Source organism: Mesoplodon bidens (genome assembly GCF_964165515.1).
Source record: "Mesoplodon bidens genome assembly, contig: HAP1_SCAFFOLD_158, whole genome shotgun sequence".
In the NCBI taxonomy this organism is placed as follows: domain Eukaryota; kingdom Metazoa; phylum Chordata; class Mammalia; order Artiodactyla; family Ziphiidae; genus Mesoplodon; species Mesoplodon bidens.
Genome location: NW_027671699.1, coordinates 823,622 through 847,864, shown reverse-complemented (window position 1 = coordinate 847,864; position 24,243 = coordinate 823,622). Strand labels below are relative to the sequence as shown.

The 24,243-nt window shown below is 39.9% G+C and overlaps 1 pseudogene across 1 annotated transcript in view; it reads right to left on the bottom strand.

Annotated features, from left to right (window-relative positions):
- The window catches only part of LOC308611142 (putative helicase senataxin), a 69,742-nt pseudogene that overhangs the window by 20,325 nt on the left and 25,174 nt on the right, over positions 1–24,243 (bottom strand). Inside the window, exons 10-14 of the transcript in view lie at positions 16,162–16,261; positions 9,273–9,446; positions 6,722–6,954; positions 5,494–5,661; positions 4,673–4,823 (exon numbers count right to left, since the gene is read on the bottom strand). The product of the transcript in view is annotated as a putative helicase senataxin (transcript). The remainder of the gene's footprint in view (positions 1–4,672; positions 4,824–5,493; positions 5,662–6,721; positions 6,955–9,272; positions 9,447–16,161; positions 16,262–24,243) is intronic.

Here is a 24,243-nt window from a genome sequence, read left to right as displayed (position 1 = left end):
CCACATCACAATGCCACTCCAGGATCTAAGGGACACAAGATGCTGGAAATTCTGGAATATGGTAATTCCAAAAACTGTCAGCATCATTTAACTGGTTTATTAACCACATTTTAATTTTAGGTTAGCACATTTCAGATATTATTTAATCTAAAAGTCTCCCAATGCTTCACTGAACTACTAAACTATAGCAATCATGCAGCGTTTATTAGCACTTATCCCAATCTGACACATCACATACTTGATTGCTATCTCCTTCCACTGAATCCAAGTCCCATAAGAACCAGGTTTTGTTTTGGTCACAGCCTAGAAGCGCAGCTGGCACGTAAGTACAATAAACATACACTGAATGAATAAATGAACTCATTATACAACTGTTCACACATATTTTTGTTCCTAGTTCAGCTCATTCTTCTAAAATTTGAAGCCATCTTCTCTGACCAACATTTACTTGAAGGTGTCAAAATTGCTAACTTGTGTTTCTACCAGAAAGGTGGATGAGATTTATAGCCACTATAAGCATCTAAAAATGCTCCAGAAATTAAAACAGACATCCTTTAAATTGCAGGGTGAGCTCAGAAGGATGTAAGAGAAATTCCTAGGGGCCAAAAACAAAGAGAAAGGTGAAAAACAGAGGTGAAAGCCCCTGAGCTGCTGTGGCTTCCCTGGAGGGAACAGGGTGAGGGCTGGTCACTCTCTAGATGCTTAGGTGTTTGTTTTTTCATTTACATACAATCAAATGCAGAGATTTAAAAATCCTTAGTTCTACAGAGTTTGACAAATATCTACATCAGCAAAACTACCATTCCAATCAACATATAGAAATTGTATAATGGGGGCTTGGATTTTAACGTCCACTAGAAAGCAAGAGGGCATGCAAGTGGTGGAGGGATGAAAAAGACATGAATCTATATTGGCCTGGGCTTAGCTGGGAAAAAAAACTCTCTTCTAGGACTTTCCAACTATAGGCCCATGCCACATGTGGACTTAGAGCTTAAACACATAATACAGAGAATGACAAAGGTGACCCAACCAAAATACAGTTGAGATTTTAAAAATGAGAATACAGTGAACAATGTTATACCAATATATTTGAAAACCTAAGGTGAAGTGGAGATTTTTCTTGAATAATATGAATTAGCAAAACTCACTCAAATGTAGAAAACTTGAATAAACCAACAATTAAAGACATTCAGCACACAGAAACTTACCCATCTGTCAAAAAACAGACAAAAAACAAACAAACAAGAAGCCCCCCAAAAAACAACACTAAAAACAAATTAACCTTCAAATAACAGGTAATTCCCTGTCATATATGAAACATCCCAAATAAATGTCTGTATAATTCCTTTTTTTTTTTTTTTTTTGTGGTTCACGGGACTCTTACTGCTCTGGCCTCTCCCGTTGTGGAGCACAGGCTCCAGACGCACAGGCTCAGCAGCCATGGCTTATGGGCCCAGCCTCTCTGTGGCACGTGGGATCCTCCCGGACCAGGGCACGAACACATGTCCTCTGCATCGGCAGGCAGACTCTCAACCACTATGGCACCAGGAAAGCCCTGAAAACTTCATTTTTAAAGTCTGTATAACTTCAATACTAAAACCAAAGATATGACAAAGAAAAATTATAGGCTGCCGTCAGTTAAAAAAATCAATAGCAATCCAGCAATGTGGTAAAAAAATAATAGTACACAACCAAGCAGACCTTATTCTAGGAATCAAAGATATTTTCAAATTAGTAAAGCATTGTAGGGAATTCCCTGGCAGTCCAGTGGTTAGGACTCGGCACTTTCACTGCCATGGGCCTGGTTTCAAACCCTGGTCGGGGAACTCAGATCCCTTAAGCCTCAGGGTATGGAAAGAAAGAAGAAAAGAAAGAAAGAAAGAAAAGAAAAGGGGCTTCCCTGGTTGCGCAGTGGTTGAGAGTCTGCCTGCCGATGCAGGGGACAGAGATTCGTGCCCCAGTCCGGGAAGATCCCATATGCCGTGGAGCGGCTAGGCCCGGGAGCCATGGCGTCCAGACCCTGTGCTCCGCAACGGGAGAGGCCACAACAGTGAGAGGCCAGCGTACCACACACACAAAAAAAAAAAAGGAAAGGAAAAGAAAGGAAAGAAAAGAAAGAATTAAAGAAACAAAGAAAAGAAAAGCAGAATTCCCTGGTTAGGACTCTGTGCTTGCACTGCCATATGATGAGGGGGAGGGTTATATGAATGAAAAAATACTGCATGCAGTAAAATTCAACACCCATTAATTAAAAAACTATAATTAGGTGGGGACTTTTTTAACCTGATAAAAGCGTATATACCAAACCCCAGGAACAAACATCACACTTAATGGTGAGATGTCCAAGGTATTTCTGTAAAGGACACCCAGGACCACTGAACATAGTGAAAAGAAGCAAAAACGAAAGTACTGAATAAGAAGAAAAAAGCCGTCTTTACTGACAAGAGATGTCATTTTCTCTCTAACAAAAATATTAAAAATCCAACCTAGACACTACACTTGTGCCACCTTCGTCCCAGCCTTCTCGTGTTGTCAGCCCACACCTGAAAAAGGGCTTATTACTCTCCCTCAGGGAAAGGAAAGTGAAAACCACACGGGAACTGTTCTCGGTTGTATAATTTGATACAACTACTTTGGAGCAGAACCGGGCACTATCTAGAATCAGCACAAATCCTTCAACCCAGCATTCTCATTTCTAGGTATATATACAGTAGACCAGTGTTTTTATAAACTCTTTTGACCGTGATCTATAGTATGAGGTACACTTCACATTGAAAGCCAGTACACTCATACCTCACCAATAAAACAGGTTTCACAAAACAATACTTTACCCCTCACTACCTACACTCTAATCTTTTCTGTTCTCTTCTGTTCTATCTTATCTTGTGTAAGTATGCTGGTTCTGATCTCCCTAAACTGATTTCACAATCCACTAACTGGTCACAAGCCACAGTGTGAAAGCACTGCCCTAGCAGCCTGTATGAATACTCAGGAGACGTGAGTAAGAACACAGTACTCCAGTGTACTCCCTTCAGCTGCTGTACAGTACAACACAATACAACTCAGTCACTGCAGTAAACGTTTTCATCCTGCACTGGAGAAACAGGCACAAGTACAGGAATTAAGTTTGAAATAACAAAAAAAAAAGGGAAAGAACTTACATTTCTATCAATGGATAACGAATGAACTGTGCACTCATAGATGAGACACCCTATAGCAGTTAACATGAATGACCGTATCCATATACAGCGATACATAAAGTCATAGTTCTCACAAACATAATGGTGAGTAGAAAAGTTGCCGTTCACAATGCATTTTCAGTTTTAAAAGCAAATGACCTCTAGATGTAGCTAATACATGTGCAATAAAAGGGGAAATATGTGTGATCCTTGCGAAGACAGACGACACATCCTGGCTGCTCCGCAGCTGGTGTGGCCACGGGACTAAGTTCTGGCCAAAAGGAAATAAGCAGAGGTGCTACTGGCAGCGTCTCAGAACTTTCCTTAAAGCACAGCTAGTATATCTGTCCCTTTTTCCTTGCACTTGCTAGATGGGAATACTGGTGCTGGAGCAGCTGTTTCTGACCATGAGGTGCACTAAGGAGTGGGGGGTCCCACGTAGTGCAGCAACAAGGTAGAAAGACCCTAGGTCTCTGAACACTCGGAAGTAGAGTCATCACGCCAGTATCATCCCTCAGCTGCCCATCTCTGGGCTTCTGAGTAAGAAGGAAATAAACTTCTATCATAGTTAAGCCACTGTAGTTGGAGTGTCTATTATTTGCAACCCAATTGAATCTTAACTGATTTAGGTCACTGCCAGGTAACATCAAGGAAAATAAAATTTGCTTAGGGAAGACGAGATACATGTGCTTAGAAGAGCAGCCCGACCCAGAGCCATAACCACGCCACTCAGGATGGCTGGTGTGAGAGGAGGTGTTAAGGTTAAGTGCACAGAAATGACTTTACACATTCGCTCAAGCATTCCGAATCCTCGGTGGCAATGCTCTTCAATCTGTCAACTGTACTGAAAAGACTTGTCCCTGTGGTATACTTTACATCTCAACTCCTCAGCTTCTCCGCCTATAAAATGTAGATAGGTTATTTATTGCATGGCTCAGAGGATTACTCTGAGTACTGACACATAGTGAGCACTCGGTAACCATAAGTGATGACTGCTCTAGCTTTTGTGTCACTAAACATCTACTAAGTCCCAACTGAGTGCCAGGCACTGTTCCAGGCACGGGGGTTACTACAATGAACACATTTTTAAAAGCCCTTGCCTTGGTGGACCTCGTTATATTCTAGCTAGACTGAACCATCCACGGTTCTCTGGCTTCTGGTCCTTTTTATGTACAGTAAGTTCCACCAGAGTCCTCTCCCCACTTCACTTCCTCATTGCTCTTCCACGTTTCATCTTAGATATCATTTCCTCTAAAAGTCTTCCCTAACCCCTACACAACTGAATCAAGGGCTGCTCTAAGGTGTTTCAAACGGCACAGGGCCTGGCACAGAATAAATGCTCCAAAATATTCAGTAAACAAAGCAGTAAGTACACATGGGCCACAGCCTCAAGTAGAAAAAATGACCAGAACTGGCTTGCTCTTTGTCATTCAAAGTTACCACACTAAACACTGAAAACAAAAACAAATGAAAAGCCCACATAAGTATCATACCTAAAGGATTCTTCTTGTCTTTACACTTCTCGTTGAATTCAAGCATAATTTTTTTCGTAAGTTCATCAACAGCTGTATTGGAAGGTGCACACACAAGGACACGGTTTTGTTTGATTTTGGCATTGGAGTTCTCATCTGAATGCCCCCTCCTCTGGTTCGACAATTTGCAACAAATAAACAAACAAGAAAACAAACAATACTGATAAGCTCTATTGTGCAGTGTTATAGTTCTTCTCTACTGTCACATATATTTGAAAGTTCCCCTAATAACTAGTTAAAAGTAAATAAAAGCACCTACATCTTACACTGATGTTAAAAAATTAACCTGGCTGGGAATTCCCTGGCCAACGAGTGGTTAGGACGCAGTGCTCTTACTGCCAAGGGCCCAGGTTTGATCCCTGGTCGGGGATCTAAGATCCCACATGCCGCATGGTGTGCCCGAAAAAATAAATTACTCTGGCATAAAATCTAACTTCTCTGAGCCTTACCTTACTATCCACTTATTTTATTCAATGTTCAATCCAAAATGTAACCCAGGAATACATTCAAGATTGTCTCCTGGGATTAGCCGTGACCTATAATAAAGCCCGAAGACCACTATTCTAGCCCTTAGAATTAGTTTCACACAAGATAACATTTTCTGTTCCTTTTATTTCTTATAACCTTCTCTACCTCTGCTACCGCTTTATCTGATATAGTTCCACACAGTATCAAAAAGATACACAGAAGTGAAGGGAAAAACACACTTTAGTACTTATTTACACGGTAAAGTGAAACAACATACTCAATTAAGGGCACCGATGCCCTCGTGCACACTCTACCTCTGTCAGTAGGCGGTACAGGAGGCCCACAATGGTTTTTGATTTTCCTGTCCCGGGTGGTCCATGAATCAGACAGATCTTGGCAACTGCTGGGGAGTGTTTCACCATGGCATATGCAGTTTCTATCGCTTTCTTTTGGTCTTCATTGAAATCTTTTAGGTAGGCGATCTATACAAAAGACACTAGTGAGAACGAGCGGTTCTTCCTGGGATGGCACAGGAGAGCGAGAGAGTGGAAGACATCTGTTTGAACTGCTGCTGACCTTTGTCAGACAGAAGCTTTGGTGATGATCAGGCAAAACCCCAAAATGACCCTTAATCTAAGAACCACTTTCACTACTGGAAAGAGCTACTGATGAGTCTACAGGCCTCAGTCCACCTACAACCACAACAACTATATTTTTATTTGTGATTCTTATAAAGATGATCACAATAAACTGTTTTGTACTTTTCTTCTTTTTATTCCGTGGTTCTTCCCATTTTAGTCAATCCTCTCTTTAGACAGTAAAAACATTCCAAGACTTCCTTTCCTAACACAAGTGATACAGTCAAAACAACAGGGATTTGGGGTCAGATCTGAGTCTACACCTCAGTTTCACTCAAACGCTAGGTCTCTAAACTCCTAACCTCTCTGGGCTTCAGGCTTTGACAATCATTAAATCTGGGATTCCTTAGAGGGTGGGAACTGACTGAGAAAATGCATATGAAAGTCCTAACACAAGACAGGGGTTCAAATAACATTCCTTTCCTTCCGCCTGTCTCTGTGTTAATTTCCTGGAACTTACACCCAACTCTTACAACAATGAGAAATATGTGTTCACACAAAAATCACAACTTCGTCGTCGCACTGACAACAGTACCAGTCAATGCTCCACTGATCATTCAAATGCAAAAGTCATTCCATTAAACCTCCTCTTACTCCTGTATTTAATTACCTAACAAACAGTTAAGTAGGATGTTCACCTCACATTTTAATGCTGCTCTGCAAGCATGTTTTCAATTCCCTTTTGGACTCTACCTTTTTTCCTGAGGTAAGCTGACTAACTTAACACAAAGAACTACTTTGCAATATTAAAGAAAACTAAGCACTAAAAACGTCACTGGGCACACATGGTGACTATGTCTTTGTTGTAGACAACAGGGAATGTGTGACAGATAAAAATAACATGCTTTAACATCTTGACATGAAATGTTCTGACTTTCCCTGTTATCAAATGACTGTCACTCACAATTCTCTCAGATGCTGTAGTTAGTAAATCTTTTGTACAGAAGTCCATGGGGTTTGGATTCAGAACGGCTCTGGCCAGTTGGTTCCGACCACTCAGCAAAGACATGGCTTTCAACTTCCTCTGTGTAGTCACCAGAGAGCTGATTACAAGACATTTCACGAATTCATTTAAATTGACGGGTAAATTATGTTGAGTCTGGATGGAAAGGGAACACTCAGATTTCCCATTACGCACTATTATCAAGAAGGAGAAAAAGCAATTTCAGTTACCAGTGAATAACAGTGTCCAGTTAAAAAGGTTATTCAGAACAAGGTGTTTTGTAACTTTTTTTTGTGTGTGGTATGCAGCCCTCTCTCAATGTTGTGGCCTCTCCCGTTGCAGAGCACAGGCTCCGGACACGCAGGCTCAGCGGCCATGGCTCACGGGCCTAGCCGCTCTGTGGCACGTGGGGTCTTCTCAGACCGGGGCACGAACCCATGTCCCCTGCATCGGCAGGCGGACTCTCAACCGCTGCGCCACCAGGGAAGCCCTGTAACATGTTTTTTATACATCATTTAAATAATTTTCTCAGTAAGTATCTACTGACTGCCTCCTAAGAACCAGGAAACATTTCTGTCCTCTGGAGGCTTATTTTTTAGAAGAAGGGGGCAGATAAGCAAATAAACATGTCAGGTGATGGTAAGTGCTAGGAAGAAAGCCGAGAAGGGGGATGAGGAAGTGATGAGGGTTGTGAGGGAGTGTTGTTGTAGACAGGAGAGTCAGGGGAGGTTTTCCTGATATGATATTTGAGCAGAGCCATGGCATTAAGTGAGTGAGCCATGCCCGTAACCGGGGAAAGTGGGTTACAGGCAGAGAATCAGCAACTGCAAAGACAATGGGGCAGCGAGGTGCCTGGATTATTTTCACAAAAGGGAGAAGGCCAGAATGGCTAGAAGGAAAAGCAGGGAGAAGCGAGCTAGAAGACCAAGACGGTAAATGCAGCTACACTTCAGAGGGCTCTGCAGTTAACCACTCTGATCATGACTCTGAGTCAGGTCAAGAGCACAGGACAGCTCCGCGCAGGTAAGTGACACACGCTAAGTCACACATTAAAAGAATCACTTATCGCGAATGAAGAATAAACTGCAATGGAAAAAGCACAAGAAGACAACTTAAGAGGCTAAAATCTAGGTAAAAGTGAATGGTCACGTGGGCCAGGAGGCAGCAGGAGAGGTGGCACTTGGATGTAGGATATATGGCTAAGGAAGATCCGACAGGACTTCCTGATGCATTAGATGGAGCATGCGAGGGAAAGCAGGACTCAAGGATGACTCTGAGGTTTTGGGCTGAGCAACTGGAAGAATGGGATGGAGGTCCCACATGCTGAGTTGGGAAAAAACGGAGCAACAGCAGGTGTCAGGCAGTAAATCAAGTGCTTCCTTTTGGAGTAGGTTTGAAATGTCTAATAATCTCCAAATGGAGACGTCAGGTAGTTGGATGCATGAGGAGTTCCGGGAAGGAGACAGAAACCATTGCTAAATCTTAGAAACAGAACTTTGGCAAATGTAACCACTTGTAAGAGTTGAAAGCACAGATGAAGCTAGATATCCCTGGTGCTCAACGCATCTTGCACAAAGAACTGAGCTCTGACCACACAATAGTGGACATGGCACACCAGTTAGGATGCGGCACGATGTTAAACTCTAAGAGCTTTGTTGCTATTTTTAAGGTATGATACAAAAAGGGGAAGGAATAATGATCACATATTCTCTTCCCGTAACAGAGACTAAGAGAGCAGCAATGTCAAAAAGGCAGCTTGGCATATATCAAGCATGTGGACTTCGTAGTCAAACAAAATTAGGTTTCAATTCTGCACCGAGTGTTTAATAGTAAGGATGCCTTTGGATATGTTACTTAACATCCCTGAACTCTGATTTCCCAATGAGCAGGGAACAAACCATTCTGCTTTGCAGGGCTCTGGGAAAAGATGATAAATGTGTACAGGAAGGACAGGGCACACTGGCTGGCCACAGTCAGTAGTCCTTAAATTCAAGCTAACATTATTTTTGTTATGCTACCTTAGGGAGAGAAGTCCCTACACCACAATGGATGGGAGTGATGAAACAGTAAACCCCTCCAGTTGCCTTACAATTAGTTCTGTGTTTGGTCTGCTCATCAATAATTAGCCCCCAAACCAAGGCTGGAATGTGATTTAACAAACAGATGGTTTGCAAACTGTCTGTTTTATAACAAACACACTGACAGATGAAGGCATTTACTAGAAGGAGAAGACATTACAAAAGAAAGCTTTAAAATCCTAAGTCTAAAGCAATACGTGCTGGGCCTTTTCCAGCTGAGTCTAGAAAAACTAAAAGAGGACTCTGAATGGTAAGTAATCAACCTAGCAAATACAGTCTGGTAAACATAGAGCAAACATACATCTGGTAAATGGACAGCAAATAGAGGGCTGGTAAATGTATAGCAAATACATGGCTAGTAAAGCCTAATTTAGAGGGAGATGAAAAGATGAGCTGCTGACAGATTTCTCTTCCATGTCTCATTAGGTACTTACTGACTGAAGTGCGGCGGAACGTATGAACATAGCCACAGTAATGTTCACGGGGAACTTGCAGGCGATGTCTCTCTATATCCTTCTTCTCTCCATTTAGTCTTTCAGGAACCAAAAACACCAAATCATTTTCCTTTGGATGAAGCTGTTTAGCTAGTTCACATTCCTCAAGATAAACTATAACACAAGAAGAAGCCAGCATTTATTCTAACAGAATTATTTTACATGAGATTAAAGGATATTAAACGCTTGTACTAAATTCAAGCAAGTATACAGCACTAGCGGACTTTGTACATACTTCAAAATGATAGTCTAAGCTAGTCAGCATTGACAAATATTGATCACACAGCATTATAAAAGTCTTCTTAAAACCTGCTACAAAGCCAAAATAGATGAAGTCATAATATTCAAAAGTAGCTAATACATTTATTTTCCTTGAAGTTTACCTTAGTTTTTAATCAAGGAATTTTCACTTTTGTGCCCTGCTTTCAAAATCCCGAGAGAAAATCTGGAAACAGATCCATGTACACGTAAGAATTTTGAGCCTACTAGTGGCATTTCAAACAAGGGGGAAAGGACAGTAGTAAAATAAATGGGGCTGGGAAAACAGAGCAAGCTCTAAAATTAAAAAAAAGTTCAGTACCAACTGCCAAATCCAGCAGCAACATATTGAACCAAAGCACGAAGTACTAGGATTAAGTAGACTGAACTACTAAGTCAAAAAAGAATTTTAAAAATGCATCATGTAAGAAATGTCTATTTGAAGGCATCAGAGAGCAAATACAACAATGAAGAATCACTCTGTTGAGATCCAGAACAAGGTGGAGATCCGTAAGGGTCAGCCCAGTATTTTCCCTAGAAACATCTGAACTCCTCAGGGAGTGGCAGCCAGGAATTTGAGCAGTACCTGGGATAGCCTTGTACAAAAAAAGAGACAAAAACTGGAGTCCAGGGCCTGCATAGATAAAGTAGGCATCCTGGTAGCCCTCAAGCTTCAGGTAGGGACCATGAAGGACTACACCCAACAATGAAGGCAGCTTCAATTCACCCGAGTACTTCAGGAAAGCTCAATCCTTTAAGCTGATCCCACATTGCTAGTACTCCCAGAATCCTGGCAGAAGCAAAGAAAAATCCTCTCTGGAAGAGGACATCCTATCATCCTAGGCCCCTGATTATTTTTTAAATAGCTTTCCAAAGACAATGACCAACATATTAGAAATAAGCAAAGCACCAGGAGAGAATACATGAACTACTAGAATCAACAAACAAACAAAAAAGGGCTGCACAAGGCACTACACAGAGTACAGTCCTTGAATTGGTTCTAGGACTCCCGCAGGCACCAAAATCCTCAGATGCTCATGTCCCTTATGTAAAACGGCATAGTATTTGCATATAACCCACGCACATCCTCCAGTACACTTTAAATCATCTCTAGATTACTTATAATACCTAATACAATGCAAACGCTATGGACATAGTTGTAAATCCAACATAAGTGGTATGTAAATAGGTGCTGGTGCAGAGCAAACATGTTTTTCTGGAATTTTTTTTCCCTGAATATTTTCAATCCACGCTTGAATCCGATGACGCAAATCCCGCAAATACAGAGGACCAACTGTATGTATAACACAGTTTAAAATATAGAGTTAAAATACGTAACAATAATAATATACAAAGTGGAACAGATAAACAGGGTTAAAGTTTTTTAAGATTTTGCCTTATCTATGGAGACACTTAAAGTATCGATGAAATCTGTAAACTTTGAATCATGTACGCTCTAAGTGTTCACCTAAACTACTAAATGGCAAAAGAGGTACAAGTTGACGTATAATTTCCAAACTAAAAGAAAAGAAAAAATGAATGGTTCAAAGGTCTCACATATATGTAAAGAGTACACTCTAGTTCTATCAGTTTTTTCTTTATATATTTTATTAGGTATTCAAAATGGTCCTATCTTCTGTTCACTGAACTTGCTATCATTGTGAAATACTCGCTTTTAATCTCAAATAATGCTCTTCTGCCGTAAAGTCTATTTAGTCTGGTATTAACAGAGCAAAACAAGTTTCTTTTAGTTGGGTTTGCATGAGTAGCTTTCTCCAATCTTCCTCTTCTAACCTTTCTGTATCCTTATGTTTACATGTATTACTTGTAAACAGCATATAACATGCCAATACTGATCTTGAAATAACTTTTTCTACCCAAAGATACTACGGCTAGTTAGAAAATTGAAAGCTCACATACAGGATAAAACATATAGATGGTATCGGCTACATCAGGTAGCAAGAAAGCTCTCAAAGACTAGCCTGTCTAAAGGGCTCAGGAGCCAACTTGAAGAAACCAATTACAAAGACGTGAAACAAGTGTATTTAAGGCCATGTGTTCATAACGAAAAAACATTTTTTTAAAGTTCACTGGTCAACCCAGCACTTGCAGAGAATTAAGTCATTATTTTGAAAACTGGTCAGGAGTCAAGTATCAATACTTATTCTACCCTTCTTTATAAAGTATACTACTGAGTAATCAAATAAAATGGAGCACTTTTTCTTTACAGAACTACAATAGCAAATAAATGAAGAAATGATCAAATAAAAATATCACCATTTTGTATCCTTTAGTAAAATAATTAATCTAGGCATTAAGGATCAACGGTTATAAGTATTACAAAAAGAGAAATTAGAGATCAAGCACCTCCTGATAAAGGAACACACCAACCTCAGCTATGAACTAGTTTTGCCAAAAATATTAGGTCCAATGAAACTGATCAAGCCTCTAGATCCAACTATCAATTTACAAAAAGTACAAAGGACTGAAAAACATACTAAACACCACCAGGGGGATGCTATCAGCAAGACACAGACACAGACCCTGTAATTCTACAGGGTCAACAACACAATTTCTTCAAAAAATAAATTACAAAGCGGGAGGGATCCATGAGACAATTGTAATTGAAGAAGACATATTAACAATGTCAGTGAGTGGACCTAACTTGGATCTTAATTCAAGCAGGCTGAAATAAATTGTTCTTTATGAGGAAACGGAAAACTTGAACACTGTCTAGCTATCTAATATTAAGAAATCATGGTTCATACTTTAGCAACAAAATAATGAATTATCAGCAAAAATACTATGAATTTTTAGGTCCATCTCTATTAGAGATAGTCACTTAAATAATTATGACACCAAAAGAAAAAAAATCTAACCAATGATGATCTGCAAAACCTCTCCCTAGAAAACTGTAAAACATTACTGAAAGTAAACCTAAATAACTGACAGTATGTATCGTATTCAAATCAGTATTAGAAAGATGTCAATTCTTAACAAATGTCCACATCTTTTTTTTCTCTAAAACTTACATGGTAATGCAAAGGGACAAGAATAGCCAACGTACTCTTAAGGCCAAACAAGGTAAGCAGACTTGCTCATTAATGTTTATAATAAAGCTTAATTAAGTAAAATTAAGCAATGTGATATGGGCAGAAAGGTAGGCAAATGATCCAACAAAGAAGAAAGGAGTCCAGAAAAAGGCGAGTGCATTAAATGGACATTAGATTTGTAACAAATATGACACTGCAGACCATGGAGAAAGGATAATCTTTTCAATAAACACTACTGGGGTAATTACATCTCCATTAGGGAAAAAAAAATGAAACATGGCCCCTACATCTTACTCGTGTACAAAATCCATTCCAGGTCGGCAAAACAGCGAAGCCTCTAGAAAAGGGATTGGCAAACTTTCTGTAAAGAGCCAGATTTTTCTTTGCAGGCTACACATGGTGTCTGTTGCATATTCATCATCATCTTTTCTTCAAAAGCTTAAAAAAATGTAAGAACCTTACTCTTGGGCAGTATAAAAACAGGATACAGGGTAGATCTGCAAGCTGTGGTTTGCTGACACCTGTTCTAGATGTTAAGATAATATATTTATGACCTGCAGCAGGGAAAGGTTTCTTAAACCTTTGGCACAGACCATTAACCATAAAAAATACACAGATGCATTTGTTATGTTAAAAAATAAAGTCTAAACAAGAATAAAATAAGAATTTTAAAGACATCACTAAGAGAGACATAATGCAAGCCAAAGTGGGAGGATGGTTTATATCCAGATTGCATAAAGAACTTGCTACAAATCAGTAAGGAAAAGACAACTAACAGAAAATGAACAAGAGTCTTTAATAGGTGCTTCCCTAGAGAGGTTACTTGAGCATCTACTAAATATATGAGAAGGTGCTCAATCTCACTGATAGCCAGGATATTACAAAATAAAACCACAAATGGCCATCAATACACACACACTACAATGGCTAAAATGAACAGCACAATCAACACAAATGTGTTGGCAGAGACATGGAGCAACGTGACTTCCATACGCTGGTGGGGTGTGTCATTCTGCACGACTAGCTTGGCATTATCTACTCATGTTAAGCTCATGCATAATACCCTGAGACTCTGAGACCCACTTCAGGAGACAGACTCCACAAAAATGCCCTCGCATAACACGAAGAGACACATGAATGACCATAATAGCATTATTCATAAAATGCTGTGTGTAGAAGAAGGCCTGAGGCTGCTATCATTAGAAAGGCCTGCTTACAAGGTTGGCCCCCTTGGAATCTGGGAACTTGGTTTTCCAGACAGCTCTCATCATTTGCTGATGACAATGGCTCACTGTACCTTACCTGTTTGCCAAATTTTTTCTCTACAGCTTATGTCAAACACCCACTTTACTTGTGAAAGTCATGAATGTGGGCTAGGCAGAGGGTGTTTTAGGCACTGGGTCTCTAAGCTTCCCTGGTAGATAATGTGTCACATGGGTTGTCGCAGCCCACTACTGGGAAAATTAAGTGTGTCCTGTGTGACTTCGCTGGGAAATGACTCTTGGAAACTTGCTCCTGGTTTCCTTTTTCCCTTTGCTGATTTTGCTTTGTATCCTTTTGCCATAGTAAGTCACAGCCATGAGCAGGAATATAATTCTTGTGAGTCCTCCTAGCGAATCACTGAACTTGGGCATGGACTTGGAGAGCCCTGACACACAGGCCTAAACTGCTGAAAAAATGTCCATTAACGGGAGTTCTCTGGCGATCCAGTGGTTAGGACTCGGCGCTTTCACTGCTGTGGCCCGGGTTCAATCCCTGGTCGGGGAACTAAGATCCCACAAGCTGCATGGCACTGACAAAAAAAACTTCTTTAAAATAATAATAACAAAAATGTCCATCAACAGTAAAATTGTGACACAGTCACATATTGAAATACCACCACAGCAATGAAAAAAATACCAAAGATGCACACAAAATTGATGAATTACGAAGACATGTTACGTGAAAGAAGTCAGACACAAGAGTAAATGCTATGTGATTCTATCATACCATCAAGATAAATGGATGATAAATCAGTGATTTAAATATTAGAAAGAAATATAAAACTACTACAAGAAAATATGGAAGTATTTATCTGATTTCTAAAACCAACTGAACAGTAAAGAAATAAATACGGTATTTTTGAACATGTGAAGATAAAAATTGTCTGCCTCAAAAACTGCATGTGAAACTGAACAGCAAATAATGAAATTGAAAAAAATTAACAATGCATACAAGTAAGAAAATAACCTCCCTAAGAGAAAAAAAAAGGACAAAAGGCATGAACAGACAATTATCCGCCCCCCCCAAGAATATAAAAGACCAATAAATATTTGAGGACAAAAACTACAACTTCAAATGAGATACATGTTCCATATAAAACTGGGGGATAAGTTTAAACTAGCAAATGAGAAGAGATACATTCTTACATTCTTATGTCAGAAGTGAAAATGGTATTCTTTTTGGTAGACAGAGGCAATATGAACCGAAAGTCTTAAAATGCACACACTGTTTGATCTAGCAAAGGGATTTATTCAGTGTAACAGTAAAAAATCATAAGTAATGTACATGTCTAACTAGAAATTACTGGTTAAAGAGAACTATGGAATACACTTACAATGGAATAACTACAAACACTGAACATGCTATTATTATTTATCTCTGAAAAGACATTTATAATAGACTAAATGAAAATAAGACAAATGTAAGCTTCACGAAGGTGGAATTTTATGTTTTCATCACAGCTACATACCTAGCATCTAGAATCATACACTATCAGGTAGTATAAAGTCAGTAAATATTTGCTGAATAAATACATGAAAAAAGTCACTTAGGTAAAATAACCCTACCCACCCACCCTTCACTCAGATGAATAGGAAGTCTAGCAGTAAGATATACAATACTATGTTCATAAGATGATCTCTGAATGATGGGAACTGTGAGTGATGTTTATTTTACTATTGGCTAATATTATCTGAATAATCTACAGTGAACATATAATACCTTCCCCCCCAAATATATGTACACGCTTTTTTTCTTAAGTGAATCTATGGAGTGGGATGGACTGCAAGGGGGAAGGAGACAGACGGAGAATTTATACTTTTTATTTTAAAGGGTTCTAAATGCTTGGTTTATTTATAACTAAGACATAACTGTGACACATGCTCCAGACAACTCATGAAGTGAGAGCAGAGACGGCAGAGAGATTTACTCAGAATCTGTACGCACGATCATGTCAACACCCCCTCCGCCCCCGCCAATCAAACTCCCTCACTCACCTTCTCTCTCCCTTGCCCAGCATCTAGGGACACTTTGGCCTGTGGTATTCTGCTAGCACAATGGTTAAAACCATGAATTTTATAACTGTCCCAGTAATTATCCTCATTAAGTAAAGACTTTAAACATACTCTTTGTAAGAGCTTACAAATTCACCTCAGGAAACCTATATCCCAGAAAATTCAAGCAATTATTATGTTCCCTCAAATAGCAATCTCCAATTATTATATGATAGAGCCCAAGTTACATAAAAAAGAACTTACCCACAAACTCCCAGTATTTTTTATAATCAGCAGGAAATTTTCGTAAATGCAACTGATGGAATTTCTCTTTGTTTGGAGAGCTGTTCCATTCCTGTGCCACCTACGCAAAGCAAAAAAAGCAACTTAAGAAAGCAAAAACATCTGAAAAGCCAATGTTAAACGGCAAAATTTTCCAAAGTAAGCAACCATAAAATCCAGAACCTAGAACTCCTGTGTGACACAAACATTAAAAATTAATTTGGGACTTCTGGTTTCCAGCTTGGCATGTAAGGAACTTAGAAGTCGCCACTCCATCCTAACAAGTAAAAAGAGACAAAAAGGTGGATACAGACAATCACAACTTGCCAGCGCAGAAAACTCTGAAGTAGAAACCTCCATGCCAGGAGGAAATCCTGAACTGGATGCGACAAACTGTTGGAGGCTCAGCATGACCTCTCTTAAAAACTCTAGGGGGACCCAGTCATAAAAGGGACTCCACACTTTGGTGAGTCTTACCTCTAGGAGCTCGAACAGGCCCTCACAGTGAACACTGGAGAAAATTCCCTGTGTGCTTCCAGCGGGGGTGGGGGGTTGGTGGGGACTGGGGTAAAGGAACCATTGTGTAATACACCAGAGCATTCTTGACCTTCTTAACAAGGCCTGATCTATGAGATGCTATTTTTCCGGAGTCAAAGTTGCTGGGATTTTATCAGAGCTTAAACTACTTGAGGGAAGAAAACCAGCTCCAGCCCATTCTAACCATCCTGTCTCACCCAAGGAGGTGGGGGGAAACTAAGAAGCATGTGGTGTAAAGTTCTTAGTCCAGAGGCAAAGGCTCACTAAAAGAGTGACACCTTATCATAGGACTATGGAATGGTCTTCCTTCCCCCATACCTCATTTCTATATCACTAAAGGCCTATTTACTGCTGTTCCTTTTACTTAGTAGATTACGTCTGCCTTGCAACAAAAAAATTACAAGGCATACTCAAAGGCAAAAAGCACAGTTTGCACAGAATAAAGAAGCACTAAAACCTGTCAGATATGGCAGGAATACTGGAATTATCAGACCAGGATTTTTTTTATACTATAGTTAATATACTAAGAGTTTAATGAAAAAAGGAGGCCATGAAATAATAGATGGGTAATGTAATGAATGAGATGGAAAGTAGAAAGAATCAAAAGGTAATGCCAGAGATCAAAAACACTGTAACAGAAATGAAGGATGCCTCTGATGGCCTCATTAGTACACTGGACATTGCTGAGGAAACAATCTCTGAGCTTGAGGCTACAGCAATAGAAGCTACCAAAGCTGAAAAGCAAGGAGAAAAAAATGGGTAAAAAAAACCACACCCCAGAATATCCAAGACTGTGAGATAATGACAAAAGATGCAGCATACACATAATGGAGATACGAGAAGAAGAGAGAGCGAAAAAGCAGCAGTATTTGAGGTATAATGACTCAAGAGTTTTCCAAAATTAACATCAGACACCAAACCACAGATCCAGGAAGCTCCAAGACCAAGCAGAATAAATGCCAGAAACTACACCTAGGCATATCATATTCAACCTTCAGGAATATGAAATATCAAAGATAAAGGAAAAATAATTCATGAAAGAAGCCTGTGGGAAAAAACACCTTATCTATAGAGGAGGAAGGATAAGAATTACATCTAACTTCTCCTCAGAAACCATGCAAGCAAGGAGAGAGTAGTGAAATATTTAGACTGTTGAAAGAAAAAATCCTACCAATCTAGAATTCGGAATGCTGAAAAATTATCCTTTAATAGTGAAGGAGAAGGGCTTCTCTGGTGGCACAGTGGTTAAGAATCTGCCTGCCAACACAGGGGACACAGGTTCGATCCCTGGTCCAGGAAGATCTCACATGCCACGGAGCAACTAAGCCCGTGAGCCACAACTACTGAGCCCGCATGCCACAACCACTGAAGCCCACATGCCTAGAGCCCGTGCTCCATAACAAGAGAAGCCACTGCAATGAGAAGCCCACACACTGCAAAGAGTAGCCCCTGCTCGCTGCAACTAGAGGAAGCCTGTGCACAGCAATGAAGACCCAATGCAGCCAAAAATAAATAAACTAAATTTATTTAAAAAAGAAAAAAATAACTCAACAGTAAGAAAACAGACAACCTGATGAAAAAGATGTGCAAAAGGCCTGGACAGACACCTCACCAAAGTAGATATACAGACCGTAAATTAGTATATGAAAAAATGCTCCATATCTTATGTCATCAAAGGAATGCAAATTAAAACAACAAGATACTATTACACACGTATTAGAATGGCCAAAATCTGGAGCACTGACAGGACCAAATGCTGACGGGGATGTGGAACAGTAGGAACTCTCATTTATTGCTCGTGGGAATGTAAAATGGCACCATCACCTTTTTTTATTTTTTCTTTTTTTTGCTGAGCCACGTGGCTTGTGGGATTTAGTTCCCTGACCGGGGATCAAACCTGTGCCCCCTGCAAGTGGAAGTGCAGAGTCCTAACCACTGTACCACCAGGAAATTCCCAAGATGGTACCACCAGTTTGGAAGACTGTTCGGTGGTTTCCTATGAAACTAAACATATTCTTACTGTAGGATCCAGCAATAGTGCCCTCACTATTTATCCAAATGAACTGAAAACTTACATTTATGTTAAAAACCTGCACATGGATATTTATAGCAGCTTTATTCATAACTGCCTAAACTTGGAAGCAACCAAGATGCCCTTCAGTGGGTGAACGGATAAACCAACTATGGTACAACCAGACAATGGAATATTATTTAGTGCTAAAAAGAAATGAGCTATGAAGCCATGAAAAGACACAGAAGGACCTGAAATGCACATTACTAAGTGAAAGAAGCCAATCTGGAAAGGCTACATACTGTGTGATTCCAACTATTTGACATGCTGGAGAAAGCAAACTATGGAGACAGTAAAAGGATGAGTGATTGCCAGGGTTGAGACTGTGGAGGGGTGAACAGGCAGAGCAGAGAGGATTTTTAGGGCAGTGAAAGTACTCTGATATTAGAGGACTGCTACATGTCATTATACGTTTGTCCAAACCCTTAGAATATACAAATCAAGAGTGAACCCTAATGAAAACTATGGACTCTGGGTGGTAATGACGTGTCAATGTAGGTTCATCAGTTGTACAAATGTACTACATTGGTAGGGGATGTTGATAATGGGGGATGCTATGCAGAGTTCCTCTAGCTCGCTGCAACTAGAGAAAGCCTGTGTGCATCAACCAAGACCCAACCCAGCCAAAAATGAATCACATAAATTTCTATATATATTTAAAAAAGATAAGTACTGAGTACTATCTCCAAAATTTACGCCCAATGAATTCACTTCTCTTTATTTCCATAGCTACCACCTAGATCAAGCTACCATCATCTTTCTCCTGGGCTATTATAATAGCCCCCGACAGGTCTACTGCATCTATGCTTACCTTTCTACAGTTATTCTCTAATGAGCAACTAAGAATGTTTTCTTTAAAACAAAAAAGTAAACTATTACATATTGCTACTCCCCCAGCCTAAACACCAACCAACTAAAAATCCTCCAACATCTTCTCACTGTACTGAGAATGAAACCCCAACCTGCACTTACAGGGTTGTATACCATCCAGCTCTTGACTGATTTCTGCAATCTTACTTCATTTCCCTTTACCTCTAAGTTACCTCACTCCAGTCACATCAGCCTAATCTCTTTGCTCACACATGCTCAGTTAGGCCTACTTCAAAGCATTATAGTCTTGACCCTCCCCCCTCCTCTGCACAAAACCCTCCTCTCCTGGCTCTCAGCCCGATCTCAAAAGCAGCCTCCCAATGTCGCTCATCATATCAACCTGTTTTGTTTCCTTCACAGAACAAATTATAACAGGAAATTAGCTAAAAATGGTGCACTCTCCCTATAAGGGGTGTGGGCACTAAGAATCACAGCTGGTACTCCAGAAGGGCCCCCTTTCTGCCTGCTCCTTGTCTACACAACCTAAAAAGCAGCTGCCAATTACACTCTGCATACACGTGCATGCACACACAGGTAACCGAAGGGGACTGCAGACAGAGCCAGCAAACCAAAACTTTAAGAAAATAGAGTATTTGCCAAAACTGACCAAAAAAATTGGTCCCTGTCAAAATAGTGCACATTTATCTAATATTTTTGTGTGTTAAACCTAAGGATTAAAAACTAATATATCCTCTATCAGTCACATCAGTACACAAAAGACTCATATTTCTTTTTTTCCCCCCACACACTGTATTTTATTTTTACAAGAGATAAATAAACTGACACCAAGCATTGCAAATGGATGACCACAACAAAAGCAACAATGATTGCAATTACCAAACACGAAACAGACTCATACTATGTCATAATATTGACATTCAGTCCAGGAATCCTCCACTGTAACAGCTCCTTTACTTTGTTGTGAAAATTGACTTGTATACTTTTTGCCTCTGAGTCCTGTGGGATTTTTTTTTTATTCAAGAGACTCATATTTCTAAAAGTTGAATTTGCTCGTTTGCCCTTTGGGGCAAGGGATAATTCTACGCAATGTCATTGCATTCCACCTGCAATAAGACATAAGAACTGGATAACCAAACACTGCGTTTCATGTCCTAAATAGGATACCAACCACATTTCTGTCAAAGGACTCTAAACACACTTCAGCATTCCATTAACAAACAATATTACGAAGTCAAATTACATCCAAATGAGGATAAGAAGCCTTGGCCCAAGACTGTGGTTGATGCCACAGTCTCTGGCTTATAAGAAAGAATAAACATTAAAAGTAATCAAGGTATCTGAGAATTCTCTGGCAGTTCAGTTGTTAGTGCTTTCACTGCTGAGGGCCCAGGTTCAATCCCTGGTCAGGCAACTAAGATCCCACAAGCCACACGTTACAGTGGGAAAAAAAAAAGGAATCAAGGTATATTAATAATACCATTAATAAATGTTGGCCTATATAAACTACAAATGCTAAAACAATGCTGTTTCACTACATGGTTAAAGAAAAAGAACAAGATTGCAAAAATAAGAAAAAAAGAACAAGATAAAACTTCACGGTAAAGATGACAGATTGAACACAGGCATTTCCTTTCATTCCCCTGAAACCCCACTAAAACACCCAAGGGATTTTTCACAACAGGATTAATTCATTAGGATGAAGAGAACAGAAGACGAGGCAAGAGTATCAAAATCTGGGAAGCTGGTAAGCAGATGGATGAATGGTTAACTAACTCAGCAAGTCCAAGAAGCTGAACTCTAAGAAGGAAGTGTCTGACATACACCTCTAGGAGGAGGAGGGCTAAAGGGAGACTGCCCATCCCTGTTCCTAGCAAAAAGCTAGAGTGGTTTCACTTCTATAAAGTGTGACCGTCTCTGCCTGTGGGGCAGCAGATAGAGAGGGGATACTGTACTTAAAAAAAAAAAAATGTGGGGGGGGGCATCCCTGGTGGTACAGTGGTTAGGCATCTGCCTGCCAATGCAGGGGCCACGGGTTCTATCCCTGGTCTGGGAAGATCCCACGTGCCGTGGAGCAACTAAGCCCATGCACTACAACTACTGAGCCTGCGCTCTGGAGTCTTTGAGCCACAACTACTGAAGCCCTCGCCACAACTAGGGAAAAGCCCACGTGCAGCAACGAAGACCCAACACAGCCAAAAATAAATAAAATAATTTTAAAAATAAAATAATTTTTAAACAGGGAATTAAGCAAATATTTAGATACTGAATGCCTGGACCTTTCCCTCTGCCCCCACCCTCACCCCACAGTCAGCTCCCCATCAAGCCTATGCTTTCCAGGCAATCGATCTGAAGATTCTTCTTGGGGAAATCTGACCTCACTAAGAGGGGAAAAGAAAAGACTAAAAACAGTGACATGAGGGTGGGGATGAGGCTTCCCAATAAAATGCCAAATGGTCAACAAGCCTATCCCTTTCACTCAGAGCTTCTAATCTGTTTTAAAATCTTACATGTAACAAAATATAGATTATAACTATACCCAAGCATGTAATCTTAATATAAAGAATGAAACTAATTTGGATTTCACCATGTGATGGTGTCCTTCAGATCACATTTGACTTCCACAGTGCAAATAATAAAGGACCATTTTAGTACAAGTATCTCTTTTCCTAAGCATCTCTTTTGACCTGTCATTATTTAAATGCATCCTCTTTTCTTATAGCATTAAAAAGTTGAGATATAGTTCACAATATAAAATTCACCACTTTAAAGTGTGCACACTACAGTGTGTTTTTAGTACATTCACTATTTTGTGTAACCATCACCATTATCTAATTCCAGAACATTCCCACCATCCCAAAACAAGCCTTATACCTATTAGCAGTCAGTCCTAATTCCCACACCCCTCCCTCACCCATCCCCTGGCGACTACTAATCCACTTTCTGTCTCTACGGATGTGCCTATTCTGGAAAATTCATATAAATGGAATTACACAATGTGTGGCCTTCTGTACCTGGCTTCTTTCACTTAGCATAATATTTTCCAGGCTCATCAAAGGACAGGTAAAAGTACATAGAACGGGTCATTCCTTTTAATAGTAGACTAATATTCCATTGTAGGCATATACCATGTTTTGTTTACCCATTCATCTCCTGATGGACATCTCGGCTGTTTACAACTTTTGGCTATTATGAACAATGCTCCAATCTGCTTGTTAGTATCCTGTTCTTAAATGTGAGTAAACCAACAAAAATCATTAGACATGTGAAGAAAGGAGTTAACATGAAAGGTCTGTAGACACTAAAATGAATAGGAAAAAAGCAACTGGGAAAACAGGGACAATGAAAGGAGAAGAAAACTTTCAACAAACTTTAAACTTATCATTAATTAACTTCAGGTAGTAAAAAATACTGTGCACATGAAGAAAGCACACAATCCTATAAAAAGGAATAATGAGAGGACAAGAGTACTGTGAAACTAAAAATATGCTCAAAAATTGTTTCAATAGACTTGGACGCTGAGAAAGTCTCCAAGGAAGGAGAATGACGATGACAACAACAAAGACAGAGATGGCAAAATAGAAAGAAATTTTAAGACATGCAAAGTTTCAAAATTTATCTCCTACACATTCTTTTCTCAGGAAGCTTGAAGGATGTGCCTTACTAAAATGAGAGGGTGACAAAAACAGACAACCCTGGGTACAGGAGACAAAGATCCAACACAGGAAAGAAGGAAATGCAAGCCCTAGGATGAGGATGGTGAGCATTTCAGGTTAACCATCCTAAACCAAGAAGATGAAATTTATCAACTATCTGATGTGCCTGATCATACTGAGAGGCCTAAACATCCAAGAGACAGCCTGAAGCTAAATTAGTAATACGTACATAGAAAATTAAGTAAACAATAAATCCAGAGAAAGCAAAGAGTCGGAAACGAAAAGTAGTTACAACTACCACATGACTTAGTCGCGGACACTTTTGTTTTTAATTCAAAGACCTTATTCTCTTTTGTTTAAATTAATTTATTTTTGCTGTGTTGGGTCTTCGTTTCTGTGCGAGGGCTTTCTCTAGTTGCGGCAAGCGGGGGCTACTCTTCATCGCAGTGCGTGGGCCTCTCACTATCGCAGCCTCTCTAGTTGGGGAGCACAGGCTCCAGACACGCAGGCTCAGTACTTGTGGCTCACGGGCATAGCTGCTCCACGGCACGTGGGATCCTCCCAGACCAGGGCTCGAACCTGTGACCCCTGCATTAGCAGGCAGATTCTCAACCACTGCGCCACCAGGGAAGCCCAGTGGACACCTTTTATATCGTCAAAATAATAACAAATACTGACCTAAAAATTACAAGACTACTCCATAGTGAGGATGGGAAAACAGGAGAGGTGTGTGTGAACACAGGGCTGGGAAGAGAGGGTACTTCCTGTAGTGGGTAATTACAGAAAATGTCTAGTACTGAAAAATTAACAAGTCAAAATAGTGGCATGTTATTTAGAAATATGGAAGTAAATAACAAAAGGATCCCTCAAGGATCAAAAATAATTACTTGGGGAGGTGAGAGTGGCTGATTTTTTTTTTTTAATAATGGGCCTTCCACAAGTATTTGACTATCTTAAACTTTGTGTATATAC